The following is a 6,528-nucleotide window of genomic DNA, read 5'->3' on the forward strand; positions in this document are numbered from 1 at the left end:
TGAAGGCGCTGCGGAATGCAAATGTGGGAGAGCCATACCTTCTACTTGGGGATCCTGTTCGGTGCTGGAGAGGCCGGTATCGAGATAAAGAGTGTTCTTGTGGAGAGAACTAATTCGAGCATGTTTTGTGGAGCAGTCGAGTCGTGGACAACTTCTTCATTAAGAAAATCGGTGTGCCGATATCATTTGGTGGTAAGGACTGAGGAGTTGTATTTAGTTTTGCCTTGCTGTAAGATTATAGAGTGAACATCAAGTGATCCCGACCTTGTGGTTTGCAAAAGCTTAAGAGAACAGCAGAGATATATGACTGATGAGTGAATGATTTTAATGCTAAGGTCATACTATAATGATGGAGAGTCTAACCAACTGCTGCTGAATCATGTTTTGAATCAGAAAGAACAAGAAGGATGTAGATCTCTTTTTCAGAGAACGATCGTGATTAATGCCACCCTATGTTGCATTAGGAGAAAAAAGAAGCTAATCAACTAATATTGCATACAAAACATGCTGGCGAACAACGGATTCGAAGTCGGTCCCGCATTCCTCCGCAACTCGACCCATCTGTTCCAAGAAGAACCAGATCAAGAACAGTCAGAATCCCTCCTCCAGCAATGGCTCGTGATAGGAACTGTCAAGTACGTAGACTCCAGACGCTACACTGTGCCCGAAGGCAAAGCTACCGTCGAGATCGTCTCCGCCGTTCCCTTCGGCATCACGGCCACGCTAGCCCCCACCAAGGGATTGAGCTATAACTTGGACAATCATATAATTACCGGTAGTGACTCAAATATAAATTGGTAATTAGATGTTTCTGTAACTTTAATAAGTAAAGGTTGCTAAGGAATTGGAACATATGGTAATCTCAAACAATTAAATAACATTAGTAAAAAGACTCGAATAAGAGCTAGGAACTTCCTATAAGAATTATTAAATTTAACACGTTGGTAACCTCCGCGAGTAAATATTAGTAAATTATCATGTCCATTTGTAATTTTAAAATGATCAAATACATATTGGTGAATCACTCCGATAAGAGTTAGTAGAGCTAAAATCTTTGTTGGTAACTTAACCCATGAAATGTTGGTATGTCGCTGAAATTAAAGTTCGTAATTTTTTTTAGAGTCGGTAACTTTAACAAACAAATGTTGGTAAATTACTAAAAGAATTGATAATTCCAAAACAATCAAATAAAATGTTGTTAAGTAGACTCCAATAATAGTTGGCAATTTTCTATAAAAGTTAGTAAGTATAAATTATTTCGATAAATTATTGAAGTAGTCGGTAATTATAATCCAATAATTGTCGATACTTTCCTAAAAGTGTTGGTAGCTTACTAACATGTTCGAATACCGATTTTTATTTGATTGTTTCAAAAGGTATCAACTATCCCAATGATATTTATTTGCAAAGCCCGTCAATGGGTCCCGAAACTTTTATACGAAATTGCTAGTACTTTTGAGAATTATTGACTATTCTAATGATGTGCCAACATTTGTTTGTCGAGTTTAAATCACCAACTCCCTTATGAAATTATCCATTTCTATTTGGTCAGCTAACAACAATTATTTGATTGCTTCACAACTCCTAGCAGTTTCAACAATTGATGTGCATAACTTACCAATTGAAAATATCACTTGTTTGAGTCCACTTACCAACGTTTATTTGATCGTTTTAAAAGTACCGCATGTTCGAATAATTTAACCGCATCTATTTGCGAGCTTATGAACTGTTAAGTTACCAAATCTCGTGAAAAATTATGAACTATTTTTCAAAACAGCCAACTATTCCAATAATTCATTCACATTTATTTGTGGAGTTTAAGTTACTAACTTTTATATGAAATTAATAACTTCATTTGTGTTAGTTACGAACATTTATTAAATTATTTTGTTATTACCAACTCTTTCAGTAATTTACGAATATAACATGCTACTAACTCTTATACAAAATCACCGTCTTTTATTTGGTAAGTTTAATGTGTTGGCAACACCAATAGAGTAAAATCAATTTAATACGACAATACGCGGCAAAATCGCCAACATTCAAGCTAGAAATCATAATTTGAAATTATAAATTTTCTGAAATAACAATAAATTAAATTCGGAATTAATTAATTACTAATATCCAAAAATAATTTAATTTTCCAAAATGTCAAAATATTTCCTCGAATCGAAATCATTCAAATCATTTCCTAAATACGCCAACTTATACGGCGAAAACCAACATTGGCATCACAATTTGACGCTAGAAATTTTCCGAAAATAATAACATTTAATTTTCGGAAATTAATTATTTAATAATAAAATAATAATATTTAATTCGGAATTAATTTATTAACTAATAAAATAATATTTAAATTCCGAAAATAATAACATTTCATATAATAATCAATAACAATAAACTAATCAATAACTTATACCCTAAACACAATTAATTAACCACTAACCCACAATTAACACAAACTAAACATAAATTAAACTACCCTAAGCAAATTTAACGTCCTAAACACGGGATTAGGGGTTAACTTACTCGGCTAACGCCGGCAACGACGCGAGGACGACGGCAGCGACGAGGGCGGTCCACGGTGATTTCCGGCTCGGCCCGGCGAGTGACGGACGGGCGACGAACGAGCGCGGCTGCTGTGGGGGCTGCTCCGGCGTGGCTTGGCTGTTCCCGACGACTGGGACAGCAGCGGCGACGGTCGGAGGTGGACGGCGACGCACGGCGAAGCTCAGCTGGACGGCGGTGGCGGGCGACGGAGGTGAGCGGAGCTTGACCGCGGCGGCTGGACAAGGCGGACACGGCTCGGTCGGGGTGACGAACGGCGTGACGACGGTCGGGGGTGGACGGCGGAGTCGGTCCCGGCAGCGAACGGAGCTGGGTAGGGCGAGCTCGGTCCGGCGAACGTCCGGGACGGCGGTGGTTCACGGCGGGGAGGAGCGGCGCTCGGCGGTGGAGGACGAAAAGCGGGCGGACCGGCGAGGACACGACCCGAGCGTGGCTCGGCGGTCCGACGATGAGCGGTTTTGGGGTGACAGCGGCAGCGCGGCTCGACTAGGGCGGAGCCATGGTGGCGCGACGAGCGGTCGGTTCTGGCGAGGAGCGATCGGCGCGAACAGAAGCAAGAACAAGAAGCCAGAAGCGGACGCGAAAGGGATGAAGAAGAAGCAACGGCGAGGAGGAGGAAAAGAGAAGAAAAAGAAAAGAAAAAGAAAAGGAAAAAGAGAGGAAATGATGGGTTGGTAGGGAGTGTCAGGCGCATGGGGGTGGGGGGGGGGGGGAAGCCGGCGGGAAAAGAGGGGAGGAGAGAGAGAGAGAGAATGGTCAAATCGTACTCAAGTGCGATCCGACGGTCACGGTTTAAATCCGAAAAACGATCCGACGATCCCCGAAAAATCTTAATTAATATTTTTAGGATTTGGCCAAAATGGTGTTAAAAAACACTCTGCGAGGGTGGTCCAAATTCGCACCCGATCAAAAATTCATTTTTCACGTATCCTGGTTAATATCGAGATTGGCCACACTAATATCGACACCGTCCAATTAAATTCGTTCCGATTCGAGAAATTCGACGCCAAAGTTTGCTCTAAATAACTAGGTCGATCGAACGCGATTCTAAATAAATCTCAATTTTAAAAACAATAACCGGGAGATCGCTTCCGGGCGAGATTTTACTATAAAGACACCGACGAATTACACGTTTTATAAATCCCAAAACGCGTGAAATTCGAATGTCACGACTATATATGGGGAAAAGTGTCGGAATAGTTATAAACATATAATATCGATAACAATTTAATCATAAATCTTTTAACATTGACAATTTAGTCCTAAACTTTTTAACCCAAAGCCATTCAGTCATTTCGGCTAATTTCGGCCAGATATCGCTGACATGGACATCGGTTGGCCTACGTTCCACGACCGACGCTGACATGGACAAATTTTAATAATATTTTAATTTTTTTTCGAATTATTTATTTATTTATTTTCTTTTTCCTTTTTTCTTTCTCTTTCTTTTTTCTTTTTTCCCTTCCCTTCCTTCTTCCTCCGGTCAATCACCGGACCTTGACCTCGCCAGCCCTTGACAAGGCTCTAGCCCTCACTAGAGGCCACGAGGTCCACCAGCCCATCACAAGGCCGACCAGGTCAACCTCGTCGGCCCATGCCTCTAGCTGGTTGCCGTGGTCTGGTGACCGAAATCATCCTCATATAAATCCTCTTTTCTGACTACTTCAAAAATACTTCTTTTTCCTTTAAATAACCAATGATATTATAATTCTACTAAATAAACAAGATAAGTTAGCTGATGGGCAAAATAAAACAGAAATGGAGATTACCTTGTTAATTGACTTTAAAATCAAGTTTGGGCTATGATATGCACGGAAGAAAAAGGGGAGATAACGGGTTGTTGGTACTTAGATACTTTTTTGTGTTTGCATAATGTCAATGTTGAAAAGCACAAATCATATGTTGATTAGTCCCTATCTACCCGGGGAATCCAATCTTGCATTATGGAAGTGTTTAGGTGGAAAAAAGAGAACGGGGATCTCATTGACCCTTCCTTTTATCCATAATGAAGTTCTATCTTCCTTTTCTCCTCATCATCTCTCTCTCTCTCTCGATAGTATTCAATATGTTGATGAGGTGCGACGCACTATCGAAGATGACACCTAACATCGATGCCAAACGGTATAGGTCTCGGTATGAGTTCACAACAGAATCGTACCTAAGGCAATGAACATAATGTAGTAGATGCCCAATGATATAGGTATTGCCATGACTTCACAACAAATCATACCTAAGGAGATGGACATAATGTAGTAAAGAATGTCCCAACGGGAACCGTTGCGTTTGGTGGCTCCTAACCCGGGAACTCAGATACATATGAACCCTACTACATACCAACTCAAGAATCTACAAACCCACAGAGTGAGAAATCATGATTTTTTCGGGAAAAGTACCAAAAAAAAGTTCTAAACCTATTACATTAGTACCAATTCAGTTCATCCAGTCAATTTAGATCAAAAATCATTAATATAGATGTTGATTGTCCTACGTGGCACGATCGGCACTGACGTGAACATTTTCTTTTCTTTTATTATTCTTTCCTTTTTTTCTTTCGTTTTTCTCTTTCATTTTGGCGGTCGAGGGCGCAAGACCAAAAATCACTAACGTGGATGCTAATCGTCCTATGTGGCACGACCAGTGCTGACATAAACATTTCTTTTCTTTTATTATTTTTTCCTTTTTTCTTTCTCTTTTTTTCTTTCATTTTGGTGGGAAGGGCCTTTGCGGCTTCGCCCATAGCTAGCAGGGCTGCGACGGCCTTGCCCATGGCTGGCGAGGCCACGATGGCGCTGGACGAGGCCATCGCGGCCTTTGCTAGATTTGGGCCGACCGGCGTCAACGTCAGCGACTTCTGGCCTAAATTGGTCAGGTGGACTACATTGGTACCAATGTGAAAAGGTTTATGATTAAATCGATCCAATTGAAAAGTTTAGAACTAAATTGGTACCAATGCAATAAGTTTAGGATTTCTTTGATACTTTTTCCTGATTTTTCAAATCCATGATTGATAATTTTTAACAAGCAATGGTAGTTTTCCAAATGCGTTATGATCCCGTGTTAATAAACTCCGTATTTCGTTATTTAATTATCCGCGTTTCAAATTTCTTCCTTTAATTTTATCAGGTTGCATGGAGTATAATGAAAGACAATTCAATACCAAAAAAAAACATGAAAGACAACTAAACTGGGAATGAGATCAGCTACACTTATAAATTAATCAAGGATGAATTGACATATTAACTTTAAAAAAATGTGGATAAATGTAACGTGCCTTTTTGGGAATTTATTATAGAAAACGAGAGACGCGTCTCAAGTATGAGAAAGTGATGTTTGCGCTTTGGACATCCTGCATACAGATGACCAGTCTCTTTATACAGCTCACCCTTCTATTACATTGACGTGGTTACTGGGAGATTAGACTTTCGAGCGTCGGTTGCTTATTTCGGCCTCATTCTAGCATCCATCTCTAGAGCGGACCTTAACTTGGACGCTTCAAGTTCCCCGCTGTCCTGGCATTATCTGCTCACCTTCGGAAAAAGAATGTTGCTCAGCTAAATTCTTAACAGAGCATTCTAATCCCGATTTAGAAAAAGACGATCGCTCGATTTGTGATTGTGTTCTTAAGTTAGATTCGAACAGGAACATTGATAGCTAATAGCTTATCTAGCAAACCAGTAACACCAAAGGGATAAAATTAGTCTGCCCTAATTCTAAATGACCATAGACATTAATACATCTACAAGAACCATTAAAGCGCGTGCTTGATGCTGAGCTAATTTCCAGGTTTTGAGATTGCTTGGCGATGGAGTTGAATTCCCTATTCATAGCCAACTGACCGTCTTAGAATATGATATGATGCTCTATCTTATAACCCATGAATGAGAAGTTCCAACTTATAAATATGAATCAGACAGGGACGGGCGTCCTACCATTTGCAAAGTCGACATTACAGGAGAGGCA

Source organism: Syzygium oleosum, unplaced genomic scaffold (assembly GCF_021117445.2).
Source record: "Syzygium oleosum isolate NSW1041296 unplaced genomic scaffold, Sole_v2.1 Sole_v2.03, whole genome shotgun sequence".
Lineage (NCBI taxonomy): Eukaryota > Viridiplantae > Streptophyta > Magnoliopsida > Myrtales > Myrtaceae > Syzygium > Syzygium oleosum.